Source organism: Octopus bimaculoides, chromosome 10, assembly GCF_046866305.1.
Source record: "Octopus bimaculoides isolate indiv1 chromosome 10, ASM4686630v1, whole genome shotgun sequence".
Classification (NCBI taxonomy): Eukaryota; Metazoa; Mollusca; class Cephalopoda; order Octopoda; family Octopodidae; genus Octopus; species Octopus bimaculoides.
This window is the reverse complement of record NC_142937.1, coordinates 55,687,772-55,711,047: the sequence shown is the minus strand read 5'-3', so window position 1 is coordinate 55,711,047 and position 23,276 is coordinate 55,687,772. Positions and strand designations below refer to the sequence as shown.

Below are 23,276 nucleotides of genomic sequence, written 5' to 3'. Positions count from 1 at the left end.
TTTTCTTTTAGCCAGTTATGTTCTTGCACAATATTACAAATGAATTACACTGCTTGTATGACAGTGACACTCATTTACAGCTTTCACACCATATCAACACAAGGAGACACCAACACACACATGTACTCATGCATGCACACACACACACACACACACACACACACACATGCAGATACACAATGAGCTTCTTCCAGTTTTTGTCTACCAGATCCATTCACAAGTCTTTGGTCAGCTCAGGACTATAACAGAAGCTACTTTCCCAAGGTACCATGCAGGAGGACTGGATCCCAAAGCCATGTAGTTAGGAAGCAAACTTCTTAACCACACCACCATTGTATCCCTGTTAAAATGTTACCTCTGAAGAACTGACTCTGTAGGAAGTGGAGTACAGAGTGAAAAAAAGGAGGAAAGCTGATGAAAGTGCTATGAATTAATACTTGATAAAGTACCATATATCATTAAAGAACGATGAATTAATAAAGTACCTTAGATTAATGAAGTACAATGAAATAATATATATCAAAATACTATAAATTGACAAATTACCATCTTTATATATAAAACTGAGAATGTGTGTATGCGTGCCTGTCTGTCTGTATGTGTGCATCACTAAAACTCTAGAACTACTCAACTGCTTTCATTCAAATTTTACACATGCCTTATTTATAGTCCATGCAATATCATGGGCCCAAAAAGTTTTCAACTTCTTTGCCTAATGTGAGCCCGGAGCAATTTCTTAGCTCTTACACTATTTTAGTATTACATGTCAAAAGTGAAACAATAACATCTCTATTGTAATGTGAGATAATGCTTTCAGTTTTAATAGGTTTCACTATTAATACTTTTACTTTCATTTTTATTAACTTCATTATTTATTTATATACATGTTTATATATATATATATATATATATATATATATATATATATATATATATATATATGTATATATGTATATATATGTATATATATATATATATATATATATCCCTCTCTTGTTGTTCATCCTTTCTGTTTTTCTCTCCCAACCCTCCCTGATTCTTCTCTTCCTTTCACCGTTCCCTCTCTCACTCCTCTTCCTTGACCCTCTCATCGCTGACACGTGACGAAAGGGATTTCCTGCCTTCCTATAGAGAAGACGCAAATTTTTTCACTCTCTAACTAGCGTTCAAAATAATTTTTCTGTCGTCTTGGCCTAACAGCCCTTACTGTTTGTTCTCACTGTTCTGTCTTGTTTTTACTGTCGTGTTCTCACTGTCCTGTTCTTGTTTACACTTTCACCCTCCACAAAAATTTCCAAATTTTAATTAATTTGCTTGCGGGAAGGACTGCTTCAACAAAGTCGCGTATTGTCCTTGCTTTCGAAACGCAAAGTAGATGGAGCAGGGACAACTGAAGACGGGAAATATTTTTTAGGTCTCATGTCTCGTTTCTCTACTTGTTTTTTCCGTTGTTCGAAAAAAAAGTTTGTTTTCTGTCTTCATCTTTATGTTTTCGTTTCTCATTGTGTTTAATATTTTTTGTGATGTCCTGTACCCATATATGCTTGTATGTATACATATAGATGTCGGTATGTACATATATGTATGGATATATGCATATAATTATATATTATTTGTTATTTTATATATATATATATATATATATATATATATATATACTAGCAGAGTTAACTGGCTTTGCTTGGGATTAAAATGGCATAGTTTTTATATGTGTATATATATATATATATATATATATATATATATATATATATATGGGCACAGGAATGGCTGTGTGGTAAGGTTCCGGGTTCAGTCCCACTACGTGGCAACTTGGGCAAGTGTCTTCTACTATAGCCTTGGACTACAAAAGCCTTGTGAGTAGATTTGGTACGAGTGACTGTGTGGTAAGTAGCTTGCTTACCAACTTCATGGTTCAGTCCTACTGCATGGCACCTTGGCAAGTGCCTTCTACTATAGCCTTGGGCCAACCAAAGCCTTGTGAGTGGATTTGGTAGACATCTATCTATCTATCTATCTATCTATAAAACCATTATCGGTAAAACCTCTTCTACAGGTTCCCTCAACTGCTAGAGTGTGACACTTTTTCACACAGCTGTCCTCATTCATTCGCAACACATGATCATACCAGCGCAGTTGTCTCTCTTGCACACCAGTTCTAATGCTTCTTAAATCTAACTTTTCTCTCAGGGCCCTTACACTCTGTTGTGTATGCACACTGACATTACACATCCAGCGGAGCATACTCGCTTCATTCCTTGTGAGCTTACACATGTCCTCAGCAGTCAAGGCCCAGGTTTCACTGCCATGTAGCATGGCTGTTCGCACACATGCGTCATACAGTCTACCTTTTACTCTGAGTGAGAGGTCCTTTGTCACCAGCAGAGGTAAGAGCTCTCTGAACTTTGCCCAGGCTGTTCTTATTCTAGCAGCTACACTTTCAGAGCATTTACCCCTACTACTGACTTGGTCCCCTAGGTAATGGAAGCTATCAACTATTTCTAGTTTTTCTCCCTGGAACATGACAGAAACTTTTCTCTGCACATTTTCAGTGCTTATAGCACCTGAGCATTTGCCACATACAAAAACTATCTTCCCAGTTAGCCTCCCTTTGATATTGCTGCACCTCTTATGTGTCCATAGCTTACACTAGGTACATCTTATGGAGTTTCAACCTATGCCTTTTCTACAGATTGAGCAGAGCCATCTACCTGAAGGGATTTGTAGTTTGTCTGCCTTCCTATTTATTAGGACTTTGGTTTTAGCTAGGTTGACTCTAAGGCCTTTCGATTCTAATCCTTGCTTCCACACCTGAAACTTTTCCTCTTGTTCTGATAGTGATTCAGCAATTAGAGCAAGGTCATCAGCATAGAGGAGCTCCCAGGGGCATCCTGTCTTGAATTCCTCTGTTATTTCCTGGAGGACTATGATGAATAAGAGGGGCTGAGGACTGATCCTTGGTGGACCCCTACTCCTACTTGGAATTCTTCACTGTACTCATACATAAATATATATACATATATACAGTGGGGGGAAATAAATATTTGTATATGTCAAAATTCTTTATTTATTTAATTTCTAATGAACATAAATGGGATATACCAATACTATATTTGCATACACATGCATAAACTAAGAATATGCAAAAGAAACTAATATATTATAGTAACTAATGAATTTATATACAATTATAAATATTTAGGGGTGAAAAAGTATTCGTACAGAATAAATTTATGAGCTTCTATGCCACAAAATACTGTTAAAATAATCTTTTTTTTACTAGAACTTTCTCGTTTGTTCCAATAATCTTATCAGTAGTCATTTTTAAGTGTCAAAACGCTAGCTTCTTCATTCAGCACTGAGACAACATAAAGTAGTGTCGTAATAATGGCGAAAAGTAAAGAAATCACAAATTCAGAGAAAAACTTAATTATTGAACAGTGGAAAGCAGGTAAAAGTTACAGGAAAATATCAGAGACCCTTTGTATTCCATTTTCTTCATTTATTCAAAGATATAAAAAAATCGGGAACTGTTGAAAATAGAATAAGATCCGGTGCACCACACAAGATTTCCCCTAGATCTTTAAGAAAAATGAAGTGAAGAATCATAAAAAACGCAATGATCACCAGAAAGGAGTTGCAAGAAGGTTTGTTAGCTTCAGGAACTAGTGTTACACTATGAACAATCAACTTCATAGGAATGAACTGAAGTCACGCTCTCTTAGAAAAACTCTGCTGTTGACTAAAAGGCATAGAAATGCCCGTTTAAAATTTGTTTATGAACATAAAGATAAAGCTGATACATTCTGGGAAAATATTCTATGAACAGACGAGTCAAAAATTGAATTGTTTGAATGAAATTCGCGTAGCCATGTTTGGAGGAAAAATGGTACCACCTATTCACTGAAAAACACAATTCCTACTGTAAAGTTTGGAAGTGGCAACATCATGATGTGGGGGTGTTTCTCTGGAAATGGCACTGGCAATTTACATGTGATAGATGGTAGAATGAATGCAGAGATGTGCCAAAATATTTTGAACAATAATTTATGGGACTCTGTAGAAAAGCTCCAGCTTTGTGAAGGGTGGGTTTTACAACAGGATAACGACCCTAAGCACGCGGCGAAGTCTACCAAAAAAATGGATTGTCAATCACAATATAAAATTATTAGAATGGCCAAGCCAGTCACCTGACTTGAACTCCATTGAAAATTTGTGGCGTTATTTGAAAATTAAAATTCATTCAAGAGCCTCAAGGTGCACTCAAGATTTGAAGAAAATTTGTCAAGAAGAATGGGAAAAAATTCCTAAAGAAACATGCGGGTCATTGATTAAGAACTACAAGAAGAGATTGGTTGAAGTGGAACTGAATAATGGTTATGCTACAAAGTATTAAATCAGAATTATCAGTTATTTATGTTCTGTACGAATACTTTTTTCACCCCTAAATATTTATAATTGTATATAAATTCATTAGTTACTATAATTTATTAGTTTCTTTTGCATATTCTTAGTTTATGTATGTGTATGCAAATATAGTATTGGTATATCCCATTTATGTTCATTAGAAATTAAATAAATAGAGAATTTTGACATGTACAAATATTTATTTCACCCCACTGTATATGTATACATATATATACAGACATACATGTACAAACATAAATATATATATACATGTATATATATACATATCTATACATGCATATATATACATACATATATACATATATATATAAATAAATATATAGTTTTAGAGAAAAGAACCAAGGTTCATGAACTCATCGATGTAAATCCACAGTCACATATCCACTATTACATATTAATTTTTCTATATGTGATAGTGGCTTTTCATCGATGAGTTCATGAACCTTGGTTCTTTTCCCTAAAACTATATATTTATATATATTTTATACTGTGAATAAATTGATTTTAATTAAGTTTTTACCTGTAATTTTGGATTTTATCCCCAATATTATTATCATATATATATATATATATATATATATATATATATATATATATATGATTTTCCAGTAAATTTTGTAATCATTACCAATATAGCATAATAAGAACAATAACAATAATAATAATAATAGTAGTAGAAGAGTTTGTGAGGGCACACAATAGTAAGGATGGAAGCAGACCATATAGAAAGAATTATAATAAAGATGTAAGCAGTGGCTGGGAATTTGCTACTCAAACCTAGGAACAACTCAGTATAGATTGAATATAAAGAAGAGAAGTAGAACGGGTAGTACAGTACAGTACAATACAGCTCATTGTTAGATCTCAAAACAGAATATAAGTGCATGACTCAACCATGATAAGGGTAGATATTAAATTAAAATAAGAACTGGGAATAAGATAACAAACTGGAGATTTAAGTAAGAAGAGATGAGGTTCAAATCTTAGTATAAAACCCATAGAATATAATGGTAATAGCAAATAATGATAATATATTGAAATATTATTGAATATATCACTGATGGAGCTTGAAAAGATTCCTAGGAGCAATGATTTCTGGATAAAATTCTCTTAGCTCAATAATGAGACACAGTATTAATGTAAAATAAAATAATAGCAATGATAGCCTCTCAGGGGCAACAAAAATAATCTACCTATCGTGAATAATCAATAGTCAATAATAAATAAATAAATAAATAAATAAAATAAATTAATGTAGTAGGCATTCACAGGAGAGCAGTAACAACAGAAAAGATTAAGGAGTTACCTCCCCTGTATATCTAAAAATAAACAAGACAGCATGGCGAAAAAAACGGTATAGTTAAATAATTTTTAATAATCTGTTCTGATCGATTAATTGTGTTTTTTGGTCATTTGTTCTAATGATGAAGTGCAAAACGTCAAACATTCAACAGATCAGTCGTTGGATAGAGTTAAGCACAGAAATGTTGACATCGGATGCTAAATAATTAAATAAATGGAAAAAAATCGACCGTGTTGAAAGTCTCTATCCTTTTAAATATACAAATTTGAAACCTTGGATATATATATATATAAACAAATAGTAAATGAGTATATGCATATATACGTACAGGTATGTGCATACCGACATCCACCTGTATGTATAGGTGCATATCTGGGTACAGGACATTGCAAACAAAACAGAGACGAGAAAACACACAAGCCACATAGAGAACATTCTACTTCATCAGCTACCTCCGTTTTAACACCGGCGTTTCGAAGAGCTAGGCAGGACGCATCGTTAAAACAGCTCTTCCCATGGACCGCAAATTAAATTTGTATACACAAATTAAATCTTGCCATGGAGGAATGTTGTATACAAAGATATATACATACATATATATATGTGTGTGTGTGTGTAAGGAATTTCAAACCCGTGCCGATGTCCACAGCTTTGTGCGCCGCGTTAGGTTGGGTGCGCTTTTCCATAACACACGACCCGCACCCAACGAGGACTGCTTCACTGACCTGGGCCGACGACCATCCCAGTGGACGCCTGCTCCTGGCCAGTTCCAAGCAGTTGATCTTTTCGCGGGCGCCTGCCAACGCGCTGTGAGCCGGTTTAACTTTTCCAGGCGTCCCTCTCGACTCAACATCTCCCCAGCCGAACTCTCGGCCCTTCGATCCCTCCGACGCCGCACGGACATCATCATAAAACCGGCTGATAAGGGTGGAGCCGTGGTGGTATGGCGCGCGGACCTCTACAAGACCGAAGCTCTCCGCCAACTTCGAGATACCTCATTCTACCGCCCTCTGCCCTCCGACCCCACGCCCAGCTACCAACAGACTGTGTCACCTCATCCTCTCCTCCCGCATCCCCGCCACAACCTCCAACCTTATTGTTCGCACCCCACGCACCCCCACCATTTACTTCCTCCCCAAGATCCATAAACCGAACAACCCTGGCCGCCCCATCGTCTCCGCCTGCAACTGCCCCACCGAGCTTTTCTCAAAATACCTAGAACGTGTCCTCCCCCCCCCCCCCTAGTGGCTTCTCTCCCTTCCCACATTCTTGACACCAACCACGCGCTTCGTCTATTCAACTCTTTCTCTTTCCCTCCCGGCCCTTCTAAGCTTCTCTTCACTCTAGACATCCAGAGCCTCTATACGGTGATCCCCCACGACGAGGGGCTGCGTGCACTGAAGTTTTTAAAGACTTTCCGTATTCCCGAGCGTCATACTAATACATCCTTTTGTTATTTACACCACCTGTCCTCGTCTGTTGTTTTTACGTACATTCTCCCTCCTATATATATATATATATATATATATATATATATATATATATATATATTTATATATATATATGTACATATACAAACATGTAAATAAATACATAGTGAAAGTAATTGAAATTGAAACCATATAATAGCGAAGTTATTATATCACATTACAATAGAGATGTTATTTTTTCACTTTTGACACGTAATACCAGAACAGTGTAAGTGATAAGAGATTGTTCTGGGCTTGCATTAGGCAAGAAGTTGAAAATGTTTTGGCCCATGACAATACATGGACCCTAAGTAAGGCATGTGTAAAATTTGAACGAAATCAGTTGGGTAGTTCTCGAGTTTTAGTGATGCACATAGACAGACAGACACACATTCTCAGTTTTATGTATATATATGTAATATATAAATACACGCATATGTATGTATATGTATACATATATATATATGTATATATTCATATCTTTGTATATATATATATATATATATGTGTGTGTGTGTGAGTGTATATATATGTATATATATATGTATATGGTGAGCTCAGCTCTGGTGAACGACCGCGGCAGAAACCGAGAAAGAGGTATAAAGATTGCATTAAACAAAACCTAAAAAAAACTAGATATGTATGAAAGTGATTGGGAAGATGTTCTGGATCGAAGCAAGTGGAGAGCTGTTGTCAGGACGAGCTGTGATGTCTGGGAGGAAAAGATGCTTCAGCAACTTGAGCTTAAGCGGGCCTGTCGAAAGGGAAAAATTGTAATCAGTGGAGAGTATAGGATGTGTACTGTATGTGATCGCGTTCTTCTGTCAAAAGCAGGATATGTGAATCACATGAAAACACATGAGGGTAGAAATTCCAGACACCCTAAATACCAACCGCCTTCTGCGACCTGTGGCATATGTCACAAGGTTTGTAAAAAAGCAATACCCGGACTTAGGAGACATATGCTGGTTCACAGAGGCGTTTCCTTAGAATCAGATACCAGCGAGCAAGGATCAAGAGGCTTGAACATTTGTCATCCGTGCTGTAGACCTTGTCGCTCAGCAGCCGGACTTCAAAGTCACTTGAGGGCTCACCAACGAAGTGATTGTACTGCGTGATGATGTGTGTGGATTGTTGATGGGATGGCTATCGTCTGTCAATATGGAGCGGTCGTCATATATGTATATATATATGTATGCATGTATATGTATGTATACATATATATATGTGTGTATGTATATATATATATATATATATACGATGTGTGTATGTATATATATATACGATGATGACGATGAAATATGTATATACTTATATATTATATATACATATATATATATATATATATATATATATATATATATATATATATATATATGTATATATATAAGTATATACATATTTCATCGTCATCATCGTTTAACGTCCGCTTTCCATGCTAGCATGGGTTGGACGATTTGACTGAGGACTGGTGAAACCAGATGGCTACACCAGGCTCCAATCTGATTTGGCAGAGTTTCTACAGCTGGATGCCCTTCCTAACGCCAACCACTCAGAGAGTTTAGTGGGTGCTTTTATGTGTCACCCGTACGAAGGCCAGTCAGGCGGTACTGGCAACGGCCACGCTCAAAATGGTGCATTTTATGTGCCACCCACACAAGAGCCAGTCCAGGGGCACTGGCAACGATCCCGATCGAAAATCTCACGAAGGCCAGCCAGGCGGCACTGGCAACGGCCACGCCCAGAATGGTGCATTTCATGTGTCACCCGCACATGAGCCAGTCCAGGGGCACTGGCAACGATCTCGCTCGCAAATCCTACGACGGCCCCGCACAAGAGCCAGCTCAGGGGCACTGGCAACGATCTCGCTCGAAAAATTTCATGTGTCATCCGCACAAGAGCTAGTCCAGGGGCACTGGCAACGATCTCGATCGAAAATCCCACGAAGGCCAGCCAGGCGGCACTGGCAACGGCAACGGCCACGCCCAAAATGGTGCATTTCATGTGTCACCCGCACATGAGCCAGTCCAGGGGCACTGGCAACGATCTCGCTCGAAAATCCAACGACGGAGTGACCCGGGAACAAAATTTGATGAGGTGATGCAAAACCAGGTCCAAATATTTTACGAAAAAAGTGGATTTTTTCACTGTTAACATTAAATGCCCATAGGCTGAAATGCTCATAGGCTGAGCAAGACACTCTCATGGAATGTGACTAAATGAAGTTCATTTTTTTAACATAGTTCCTCTTACTCTTCACACTTCCATAAGTAGTTGCAATGCTTGGATCGCACTGGTGGAGAAAATATTCTGTTGGTCAAGCATCAACTGCAGATGGAACGTTTTCATCCCATCGATACTGGTGCCCAGCCGTGTGTTTTTCATGTTGGGAAACAGAGATGATAATCAGATGGAGCCAAATCCATAATACAGGGAGGGGAATCAACCAGTTCAGAGCCAGTCACGCACAGCAGCAATTGAAACCAAGGACTTGTGAGCTGAAGCATTGTTCTAATAAAACAAGATTCCATTCATTAGTTTTTCTGGGCGCTAGGTCTTGATAGCCTTTCAAAACTGCCTTAAGAAGTTTCGAACTTAAGACGTCTTGAACTTTCCATTGCAGCTGTGATCACAATATATTTTGCATTAATGTATAGAACATGTGATAATGTGAAGTATATATATTGTATCTCCGAAATATAACAAGCGAAACAAACAGAAGCCGTATAAATACAAATTGCAAGTATTTCAAAATGTGAGACACTACATGACGAAACTAGCAAAAAAGAATATAGTAGTGCTTGTGTTCCAAAGGTATGAATAATTCTGTTAAGGAAAATACATTGGTTCTCAGTGCAGCTTGTACATAGTGATGTGTGAGGGGTAAACACAAAGCATGGCATCAAAGATCTCTGGTGATAATTCTCTCGTCTCTGGTTATCTCAAAAGAAATTCTTTATTTATAGCCATCTGTTGACTCGAAATAGACCACACATTTTTTGGTTTGGCAAACGGTCTATTTCGATGACTTAAAACATTCATTTGGCACAAACAGATATGGTTATGTGACCACTTCTAGAAAACACGCAAAATACGCCAATTGGCAGCTATTTAAGCCTAGACAGCCAAATAATAAACATAGCATTCGCTACACTTTCATGAGACATAGAAGAAACAAGTTACCTTCCTCTCTACAGCGACCAAGTAGTGCATATAGAAAGTAAAAAGGAAAACATACTCTCCATGTGGGTCACAAGACATGATGCACAACAAACATCTACACGCAACGAGTTAAAGGCAGTTTGGTACCTCTAAAGCAGCACGGTCCCGAGCGCGCGTCCGCGCTAGCTAGTCGTGAGTGGTTGATCCTAGCCCTGACCTTGTCCCTAATCCTAACCCTAACCCTATCCCTAACCCTAACCCTATCCCTAACCCGCGTGTGCAAATGAATACGTGTTTAGGGTTAGGGTTGGGGTTAGGATCGACCACTCACGACTGGCTGCGCGTTCGGGACCGTGCTGCTTTAGTAGTACCGGCAGTTTGCGCTCCGGAGGGATCTCAACAACTTTGACAACCTTTTGGACTTTCATACAAATAGAATGGTTTGACTTTCTCTTACCACAGGGTATATTTTGTGTACGCTACCAGAGGGTGAAGCATTTGAGCACACAGCTCCTTCTTATATTTTAAGATAACCTTGCAATATAAGAGGGAGTGCGCAAAACCTTATAATTGAAGATAACCTCGCAAGGTTATCTTATATGGTGAATCAAACAGTCAGAGTTTTTTTTCTTTCTCTTGAGGTATTCAGCATATTAGCAACAATGAAGTATCACTACAGCCGCAAGAGACATATGGGCATCAACAGCCGTAGTTCTCTACACACCAACATGTGACCACGTCCTTTGTTGAGGTGCTGCATAATCAATTATTGTCAGGATTTTTCTTGATTACAAATCAGTGAATACATCTTATAACCACAGACAGTGAACCATTGTGGTGTGAAGTAGAATAATTGGGAGCAGTTCGATCCTCTTGGCTAATAATCGAATGAATACAATCGCGAATACAAACGGCTGAAATGGGGTTCTTCCGAATAGCCTTTGAAGATATGTTATTTTATTGAGTGCGTAGCCTGCACACCAGAGAGGTGTTCCTGGTAGAGCGTCTTGGGAGATCACATCTCCGATAGTACGGAAATGTAGTAAAAATGTTTCAGGAAAGTATCGATGAACAGGTTTTACGGACAAAACAACTGACAGGAACGCAGGGGTCATGAACAAGTTGTTTGGATAACATCTATGAGCTCGGTTGGTCTCTTTTCAAGGTCCAGCTGAATCATTGGAGACGGTTAATTGCAACGGGACCTGATAGAAGACGGGCTTGAGGAATATTCTCCCATAATACTTCCAAGAATTTAGTGGGTGACGAAAGCAAGCGGAGATTTACTTGCACAAATAATCTACACACATAGACACATGTACCTCTATATATATTAGTTTCAAATTTTGGCACAAGGCCAGCAATTTCGGTGGAGGGGGGAACACGATTACATCGATTCCAGTGTTCCACTGGTACTTATTTAATGGGTCCTGAAAGGATGAAAGACAAAGTCGACCACGGCAGCATTTGAACTCAGAGGGTAAAGAATTAAGAAATGTAGTTCGGCATTTTGCCCAGCTTGCTAATCATCCTGCAAGTTCACTGACTATGTCTATATATATTGATATCAAATTTTGACAGAAGGCCTATAAATTTGAGGGAGGGAGTAAGTCGGATCTTTTTTAAAATGGGGGCCACATTTTTCATTAATGTTTTACGTAGTGTTTTTGGTACCGAAAGACTTTCAAACTTCGTATACTTATCTATTTTGTGTTATAGAACAGAAAAATATTTTTGTATTCGAATTTATTTCATGTAAAAAATTGTCTTATTTCGATAATTTCAACCAATCACTGACAAGTATTCAGTTGTTTATATTTACTCCTTTGGCTGATTAAGCCGTAGCTTCGTTTTATTTGCTTTTTTCTTTTTCTTCGTTTTATTTGCTTTTTTCTTTTTAAATTTGCTGTTTTACCCTAACCCTAACCCTATCACCGATAGAATTGTTTCAGAATCGTTTGTTTATGTAGTCGGCACTTAATGTATATCGGCTGAATGGACGTCAGTGATTGGTTGAAATTACAGAAATACGACAACTTTAACATGGAATAACTTAGGGATTTCTTTTTTTTTAAAGAAGACTAAGAGAAAAAGATGTTTTATATGACACATTCTACCAGTGTTCCAAGTTTCAAAGTGTTTCGTTAATGAAAAATGTGGCCCCCGTTTTAAAAAAGATCATGTAAGTCCATTATATACATCCCAGTGCTCAACTACTACTTATTTCATCGACCCAGAAGGATAAAAAGCAAAGTCGACTTCGGCGGAATTTGAACTCAGAAGACAGACGAAATGCCGCTAAGAATTTTGTCTATCTTCATGTTGTAGTGCTGGTGGTTCAGCCAGCTCATCGCCTATATATCTGTATATGCTGATCGAGAGATAGGTATGCACCCACCACACATACACACACTCGCAAAAATATGTACACAAACACCGACCCTATTTGTGTACATGTGTGTGTGTATTATGGTGTGCGTGCGCGTGTAGCGTCTATGAGTGAAATTCATTCAAGAATTTCTCGTCAAGTCCAGGGAATTCTAGATTTCGTCATATTGTCATTATGACGTCATAATAGCAGAAACGTTTTCTCCAAAGCCTTCGTTTCAAATGATATTCAGTCTCTTTCAACCTTTCGCGGTGATTAGAGGCTAGGGAATGTGTGCGCCGGGGGACGCACCCGGACACCTGAAGACTAGAGTGAAGTCAGAGTCATCTTCACCTTGTTTTTGGTGTTTGTGGGGATATTTTGAGCGGACCTTCACAGGCGTGCTCTCCAGACATTTGGATCCTTATAACTTTCTGAAAAAATATATATCTTTTAAGGAAATATTCTACAAATACCTCTCAGATGGCGTACATTACAACTATATCGGAATTTAATGTGAAAAAAATAGAGGTCGCGCATACACATATATACTGACACACATCCCGATTTTTTTTTCAAAATTTCAAGTTCTCTCTCTTTCTTTCATACATTTACGCACACAGACACACGTAAACTTGTTTGTGGACTTTCTTAAAATTACTTTTGTCTATAAACTTTAGTTAATCTAAATTGTCCGATGTTTCTTCCTTACTTCCACCCGTATCAACAATTATACAGTGGGGCACGTACCTCTGGTACATAAACTAATCAAAATAAGAAACGTGAAACCACTGTGTCTCAGTAAGATAAACAAAACCCACTTCTTTAATTATAAATTCAACCAAACTCTTTTCTTTGATGCACTTTCTAAGGTAGATAATCTAAAAATGTCCGTTGCTATTATCTTCCAATGTATTTTGTATTAACTCATTTATGTGGTGAACGAGATTTGAATGCTATTTCTAGCGGACCTAGCAGCCACCTTATGAACATCCAGTTGGACAAATTGTATAATCAAGAATCCACACGAGATTCTGAAGAGAAGATGCTGAGTGTAGTGTATTGTATGCGGCCTTAAGAGATCGGGTACAACAAGTAATGATATATGTGTTAGTATATATTTGTGTAATTTCGTGAAATTTTTTTTTTTTTTTTTTCACATTAAATTCCTCTACAATCTTAATGTACACAATCTGAAAGGTATTTGCAGAAAATTTCTTTAAAAGTATACCCATTTTTCTTGAAGTTATCAGGAAACAAATTCGGGGACACAATTGTGTGGGTCTGCCGTTTTATGCACCTTTGAGTTCTTAAACACCCTCTGTAACATGCTGGTTGGTACCATAACATAGTTACAAGGTGTCCGGTATTGTTCCTGCACCCGTATGAACTCTTAGCCAGGCAAATTTCAGGACAGGAAACCTGGAGGTTCCAACCAGAAACGATACTTCACACTTGATATAATCATACAGAATATTTCATTGTAAACAATCGTGTAACTGTAAGTGGACATGATAGTTAGGATGGGTAAATAAAAATCGTACATGAAATATTCCTTTCTACTATAGGAACAAGGCTTGAAATTTGGTGGAATGAATAGTCGACCATATTGACCCCAAAGCTTGGCAGGCAATTATTTTATCAAGAACAAAAGGACCAACAGAACCATCGACCTTGGTTGATTTTGAACTCAGATTGCAAAGTTGTACGAAATGCCGCCGGTGTGTTAACCAATCTGCCGCTCACCGTCTTATGAATACGAATAATGGATATTCAACATATAGTCCACGGGTAGATGTAGAGAGTAGGGTTATAAACTCGGTAAGTGCTTAAATAAAACATAAGTTTGCTGCTATGTTTGATAATATTTTCTTGATATTTCGTTTATAATAAAAGCTAAATTCTGTCTGTCTGCGGCTCTTCTATCTCAGTCTACATTTGTTCTAAATAGTCATATTATACGTTTATGGAATGAGAATAATCCCGGAATTGAAAATCTGCCCCTAAGTTTGTTCTTGAACATCCAGTATTGGGATGTTATTTAAAAGGATTTGGGTTGCTACTTCTAGCACTCAGAACAAGAAGGACGAAATGCCCCTAACATTTTCCCGGTCATGCTAACAAAGCGGCGAGCTGGCAGAAATGTTAGCAAGCCAGGCGAAATGCTTAGCGGTATTTCGTCTGCCGCTACGTTCTGAGTTCAAATTCCGCCGAGGTCGACGTCGATTAAATAAGTACCAGTTGCTCACTGGAGTCGATATAATCGACTTAATCCGTTTGTCTGTCCTTGTTTGTCCCCTCTGTGTGTAGCCCCTTGTGGGTAGTAAAGAATAACATTTATATCAGGTATATTCTTTCCTACTCTTGGCACAAGGCCCGGAATTTTCGGGGAGAGGGCCTTGTTGATTAGATCGACCCTAGTACGTAACTAGTACTTAACTTATCGACCCCGAAAGGATGGAAAGCAAAGTCAACCTTGGCGGAATATCAGTATATATTGATACACAAACGGGTATGCACACACACACACACACACATGTACGCGTGCGCACGGACACAACCATACATACACACAGAAACACATGAACACACATTAATGTAAATGCATACATTATATATGTAAATATTTGTGTACATGTGTGTGTGTGTATTATGGTGTGCGTGCGTGTATAGCGTCTATGAGTGAAATTCATTCAAGAATTTCTCGTCAAGTCCAGGGAATTCTAGATTTCGTCATATTGTCATTATGACGTCATAATAGCGGAAACGTTTTCTCCAAAGCCTTCGATTCAAATAATATTCAATCTCTTTCAACCTTTCGCGGTGATTAGAGGCTAGGGAATGTGTGCGCTGGGGGACGCACCCGGACACCTGAAGACTAGAGTGAAGTCAGAGTCATCTTCACCTTGTTTTTGGTGTTTGTGGGGATATTTTGAGCGGACCTTCACAGGCGTGCTCTCCAGACATTTGGATCCTTATAACTTTCTGAAAAAATATATATCTTTTAAGGAAATATTCTACAAATACCTCTTAGATGGCGTACATTACAACTATATCGGAATTTAATGTGAAAAAAATAGAGGTCGCGCATACACATATATACTGACACACATCCCGATTTTTTTTTCAAAATTTCAAGTTCTCTCTCTTTCTTTCACACATTTACGCACACAGACACACGTAAACTTGTTTGTGGGCTTTCTTGAAATTACTTTTGTCTATAAACTTTAGTTAATCTAAATTGTCCGATGTTTCTTCCTTACTTCCACCCGTATCAACAATTATACAGTGAGGCACGTACCTCTCGTACATAAACTAATCAAAATAAGAAACGTGAAACCACTGTGTGTCTCAGTGAGATAAAAACCCACTTCTTTAATTATAAATTCAACCAAACTCTTTTCTTTGATGCACTTTCTAAGGTAGATAATCTAAAAATGTCCGTTGCTATTATCTTCCAATGTATTTTGTATTAACTCATTTATGTGGTGAGCGAGATTTGAATGCTATTTCTAGCGGACCTAGCAGCCACCTTATGAACATCCAATTGGACAAATTGTATAATCAAGAAGAATCCACACGAGATTCTGAAGAGAAGATGCTAAGTGTAGTGTATTGTATGCGGCCTAAGAGATCGGGTATAACAAGTAATGATATATGTGTTAGTATATATTTGTGTAATTTCGTGAAATTTTTTTTTTTTTTTTTCACATTAAATTCCTCTACAATCCTAATGGACACAATCTGAGAGGCATTTGTAGAAAATTTCTTTAAAAGTTTACCCATTTTTCTGGAAGTTATCAGGAAACAAATTCGGGGACACAATTATGTGGGTCTGCCGTTTTATGCACCTTTGAGTTCTTAAACACCTTCTGTAACATGCTGGTTGGTACCATAACATAGTTACAAGGTGTCCGGTATTGTTCCTGCACCCGTATGAACTCTTAGCCAGGCAATTTCAGGACAGGAAACCTGGAGGTTCCAACCAGAAACGATACTTCACACTTGATATAATCACACTGAATATTTCATTGTAAACAATCGTGTAACTAAGTGGACCTAATAGTAAGAAGAGGTAAATAAAAATTGTACATGAAATATTCCTTTCTACGTAAATAAATGATTTTCAAGTTGATTTCACACTCATACATGCTTTCATAAGTACATAGATGTATGTGAATATTAGTTTCTTAGTGTGTGGGCTTGATTGTGTGTGAGTGTTTGTATATATTTGTACGTATGTAAGCCTGTGTATTTATGTTTGTGTATATGCATGTGTATTTGTGTGAGAGAGAGAGAGATAGTGTGCACATGTATGCATGAGCTGGTTTGTGTACGTGTCTTTTCCTTTCACTCCATTTGTTACTTCTCATCTCTTTCTGTCAAAGAGTGTAGGCTCGAAACGAAGAACTTTTCCGTTTTTCCCGGTTGTGCACGACAAACATCTACACACAACGAATTAAAAAGGTACTTAGCTCTCCGGAGGAATCTTAACAACTTGGACAATCTTTTGTACACTCATACAAACAACATGGTTTAACACTTTTTCTTGCAACAGGGTGTATTTTCTGTGAGGCATCAGAGAGCGCAGCTTTTGAGAGCACAACTCTTTCTTACATTTTAAGATAACATTGGGATATAAGTGGAAGCGCGCAGCTCCTTTTTAGAATTTAAGATAACCTCGCAAGGCTATCTTATATGGTGGATCAAAGATTCTGAGGTTTTTCTGTTGTGGTATTCACCATATCAGCGGCAATGAAGTTTTGCTACAGCCGTAACAAATATATGGACAGTAACAGTTGCAGTTCTCAGTACACAAACATGTCAGTGTGGTATGACGTCAGTGTCTGGGGAGGCTGACCGGAAGGGGAAAAAGGACAGAGGGAGCCTCGATTGGGATTCGTGCCCTTTTCGAACGAGGTTGTGGTCAGGACAAGAGGTGTTAAGCAACGGTCTAGGTTTGGGAGAGGCAGCTGCTATTCCTGGTGTACTTTGGGTCGGGGCAAGCTTCAAGGATTGGATACCGCAAGACAGACTCGCAGTCGAGGAAAGGAAAACCGAGGTAAGGCGATTACATCTACTCGTACGCACACACCACAAGCTATTTCGGCCCCACGTGCAGAAATTCGCCGCGATGGCAGCCACCAAGATTAGGATCGCCAGCGATGTGATCAGGCCTTTTAATGGCGAAGGAGATGTGATGGCTTGGATACGAAAAATTAGGCTCGTTGCCAAGCTGCAAGGAATAAGTGATGTGGCGAGTCTCATGGCTCTATACTTGGAAGGGAGCGCCCTGACCCTCTACCTAGAAATGGACGAGGAAGAAAGATTAAGTGCAGAGAACGTCAAACAGAGGTTGTGAGTGACAAACTGTGGCGATACCAGCTGGTGCGGTACAAGGGCCGGACGTACTGTTTAACCAGGCTGGGTTTTGGGCTGAATTCCGCTCCGAAAATTATGGCGATGGTGCTCAAGTCCGTCCTAGGGAAAGAGGAGAGGATAAGGAAGGCCACCTGGAGAGGTTCGGGCTGATTGCGAAGCCGCCTGAGTCGATGGTGGGGGGAGCTGCGCTGGGGCTGTAGCTACAAAAAGACAGATCGGGCGAGCTGGTGTTCCGGAGAGGAAACGAGATCCCAGAGCTGAGTTCCAGCGTCAGCAGGAAAGAGTTGTTCTCGGTTTGTGGGAAGTTGATCGGACACTATCCAATCGCTCGTTGGTTGTGCATTGCATGTAGTTACATCAAGAGACGAGCAGAGGGGGAGAGTTGGAGTGACAAGGTAGCGATGATGCGGGAAATCCTTGAGAGAACGAGAGCGGAAGACCCGGTTAGAGGAAACTGGTATGTGCCCAAGACGGAGTGCAGGACGGTTTGGTGTGATGCTAGAAGTATAGCGATAGGGGTTGTGTTGGAGATCAAAGGTGCTGAGGTGAAGGATGTGGCCTGGCTACGGAAAGCAGACGACTTCAACCACATCAATGTCGCCGAACTAGATGCGGTGCTGAAAGGGGTGAACTTGGCCCTGAGATGGGGACTGCGCTCGATCGAGATCCGGACGGATTCGGCCACCGTGGTCGGCTGGGTAGGAACAGTAATTACCAGCGAGAAGAGAGTCCGGACGAAAGGTGCCGCGGAGATGTTGGTGAAACGCCACCTAGGAGTTCTGGGAGAGCTGATCGCCGAGTTTGGACTGAAGCTGAACGTGGTTTTCGTGCCTTCGGAAAGAAACAGGGCGGACGCACTGACCAGGGTGAAAAGGGCATGGCTGGAGGAACCGGAGGAAGCAAGGAAAGGGATAGCGGCAGCATGTCGGCTGGGTGACTCCGAACTGAAGGAGCTGCATGCTATGCACCACTTGGGTGTGGATAGGACCCTGTATCTGGCGAAAATGGTTGATGCTGACGTCACTAGGAGAAACGTTAAGAAAGTGGTTGCGAAATGTGACAGATGCCGCACGAATAACCACATTCAGACCAATCCTTTTATCTCCCCACACTTGACGTTACTTGGATGTTCTTTGCCAGTTTCCGGATATCACAAGGCCGGTATTTAGAAACACCGAGATTAAACATGGCATCGAACATTGTATCGAGACCACAGGCCCACCAGTAGCATCGCGACTGAGGAGGCTGCCCCCAGACCGCTTGCACATAGCAAAGCAGGAATTCCCACACATGCTAAATCTAGGGATCATTCAACCGTCGAAGAGCAGTTGCTCCATCTCCCTTCATTTAGTTCCTAAGAAGGAAACAAATGGTTGGCATCCATGCAGAGATTACAGAGCTCTCAACAAAGCTACAGTGGCTGACACCTATCCCATACCATACTTGCAGGATTTTTCTGCCTTGCTGAATGGAGCACGGATTTTCTCCAAATTAGATTTAATTCGGGCCTTCAATCAAATACCCATTGAATCGGTCAATGTCCCCAAAACCACAATTGCCACTTCTTTCGGTACATATCAATTCTTGCAAATGCCGTTTGGATTACGTAATGCATCGCAAACATTTCAGCGTTTCATCAACACTGTCACAAGAGGTTTACCCTTCGTCTACGCATATATCGATGATATGCTAGTAGCGAGCGCCTCTGAGGCTGAACACAAAGATCACCTCCAACAACTTTTCCAGCGACTGACTGATTATGGCATAGCCATTAACACAAGTAAATGCATTTTCGGTGTCTCACCTCTTCCTTTCCTCAGGCACGTCGTTGACAAAGACGGAATTTGTCCTCTGCCTGACAAAGTGGAAGCCATAGTGAATTTTCCTATCCCTATGTCTCTTCGGAAACTCCGTGATTTTTGGGACTGGTGAATTTCTCCCGTCATTTTCTTCCAAGGTGCGCAGAAGCAGCTTAACTGCTTACCGACGTCCTGCGCAACAGACCGACAAAAAAGAAGAAGCAAGCAATTACATTATGTGACACACAACTAGCCTCCTTCAACAAGCTAAAGGATATGCTAGCTACAGCTACGATGCTAGTTCATCCCAAACCTGATGCTCCACTCGCATTAGTGGTTGACGCCTCTCAGACTGGAATCGGTGGCATTCTGCAATAGTTTGTGGATGGAATTTGGTAACCACTATCCTTCTTCTCCAAGCGACTACAGCCCACAGAAATTAAATACAACACTTTCGGACGAGAACTACTCGCTGCATACCTTTCTGTTAAACATTTTCACCATATGCTTGAAGGGACTGCCTTCAGCATCTACACGGATCACAAACCACTGGTTTATGCTTTTAAAACGAAGAATGACCGACATTCTCCGAGAGAAATCCGTCACCTTGATTTTATCTCTCAATATTCAACTGACATTCAGTACGTTAAAGGTTCTGATAACACAGCCGCAGACACCTTGTCCTGCGCCCACCTTAATGCACTGCATACTTTGGAACCGATTGAGTTACAGCAGATTGCAGCAGACCAAGAGGATGGTGAAGAACTTAATAAGTTACGAAATTCATCGTCCCTCAAATTCCAACTCTGCCCACTATCTTCTTCAACCAATCAAATATGGTGTGATGTTTCCACAGGACACGAGCGCCCATATGTCCTCGAACAACACAGACGGAAAATTTTCACTGCCTTACACGGTGTGTCACATCCGGGCGTTTGTCCCACACAGAGGATGATAGCAACTCACTTTGTGTGGATGAACATCAATAAAAACATCCGCGACTGGGTTAAAAGTTGCGTTGCATGTCAAAAGGCAAAAGTACACAGACATGTCAAGTCACCCTTTGGTAATTTTACAGCACCAGACAATCGTTTCCAATACATCCACATAGATATCATTGGACCTCTACCTCCATCTCACAACTATACACATCTACTCACTTGTATCGACCGCTTTTCACGATGGCCCAAAGCTTTCCCTCTCTCTGATACCACAGTAGAAACTATGGCTAAAGTGCTGATATAACACTGGGTATAATGTTTTGGTATCCCTGCTATCATCACGACAGACAGAGGAAGACAATTTGACTGCCACCTTTTCAGTGAGCTTACTCATCGGTTCCAAACACTGTCGCACTACAGCATACCATCTAGCAGCAAACAGCATGGTGGAGAGATTCCACAGGCAACTGAAATCAGCCATACAGGCATACCCTGATGTAAACAATTGGATAGGTTTCCTTCCGTTAATCCTGCTTGGTATCCGTACATCCGTCAAGGATGAGATCAGATACTCACCGGCTGAACTCGTTTACGGTACCACATTAACCCTGCCTGGACAAATGATTGCTCCAGTAATTCCATAGGATATCCCAGATCCCACAACATGTGCATCGCCTACGTGCACATATATCGCAGCTGTAACCAAACCCACCTCGCCTGCAGGAAACTGTTACATATGTCCCCACGGACATTAATCAATGGACACGTGTTTGTTAGAAATGATGGAATACCAGCACAAATCCGCCCATCGTATTCCGGCCTTTACAAAGTACTGCAAAAATGGGAGAAATACTTCGTTGTCGATGTAAATGGTAAACAGAATACCATTAGTATCGATCGGCTCAAGAAAGCCATCATGGAACCTGATACGGCACCACCATCATCACCACCATCGACTACGCATCGAAGTGATATAACTGCATCAGCATTTCCCACCAGTACATCAAAGTCTCCACAACACCCTCACACAAAAAGCGGCAGAAGAGTTTGTTGGCCGGCAAAATATGTACAAGTCTTCTATATTAAAAAAAAAAAGAGGAAAAAAAACACCCCCACGTAAGTGATTCCCACACTTCAACATTTACTCCAGTGAACAATTACACCAATGAACATTTACATGAACGAACACTTATACAATTGAACAGTTACTCACAAACTAATAAACAAAAAAAATTGTTTTTAATCCTTGGGACAATTATGCACGTAATGAACATTTACCTCTATACGATATATTCCCTTTGCATGCCTTGCAATTATGTACTTTACCTTATTTTACTTTTGCTTCATTTGTTGTATATATGCCATTTAATTACTTTATAAATTGCCGCATTCATGTGCACGCATATTTCCAAACTCACAAGTCATTATATACATGCATTTAAATACCATGCATCTAGTGCCCAACTAAGACTGCGTTTTTTCACAATTATGCTTTTCTGTTTCACGCTATATAGAAAATTTCCTTTTTTCTGTACCAGGAAACTTTCTGGGGAGGGGAGTAGTGTGAGAGATTTTGACTCAAAACTGAACCCAAATCTCTCAACTCACAACTCGACATCAGAGGAAAATGTTTCCCACAGTCAAAAGTATATTTTCTCAGCAAAAGACCACACATTCAAAACTAAGGGATTCACGATAGATAACAAATGACAAAGAAAATGTTTGGCAAAAATTAACGGTCAAAACACTTGGCTTTCGACACCATAAATCAAGGGAACGTTGGCCAGACATAGCTTCACTTGTCAGTGCTTTGACCACCAAATGTTATAAATAGAGGGACATTTGGCCAAGAAAAGTGAGTTGCTGGCATGACCCCACACACTTTGCAAGGATGGTCATCTGTCTAATTGAGACGTCGCGACTGCTGACTAACTACTAGCCCGAGAGCACTCATCGCTACAACAACTGTTATACAAGTAAGGTTCTTTTGTACACACATACTTTGTCTTTTCAAACACGCGAAAACACATAGATACACAAACAACAATTCCTACATCACAAATACCACAACTGAATTTGTTTCTTGTGAACATTTTTTCATTTATTATAGTTTACCTGGTGTGATATAGCAAATGTTACCATTTCAAATTTTAATAAATAACTTATAACGTATTCTAAAAGTTTTGTCAACTTAATGCTCTACACCGCATTCATACAATTCTACACCTGATTATAAACAAGTGAGAAACCAAAACAGTATAGTCAGCAAACACCTAAGTTGAACATCAGCTTCCTCCATGGCAGAATCCAAATACCTTATATATCTATCTATCTATCTATCTATATATATATATATATATATATATATATATATATATATATATATATATATATATATTATTCAAAAGAATTCCAACTCTGTTT

General features: G+C 39.5%; 1 pseudogene; it reads left to right on the top strand.

The window, feature by feature from the left end:
- Window positions 1–19,972: 19,972 nt before the first annotated feature.
- LOC149133737 (uncharacterized) lies at window positions 19,973–23,024 on the top strand (annotated as a pseudogene).
- The last annotated feature ends 252 nt before the right edge of the window (window positions 23,025–23,276 follow it).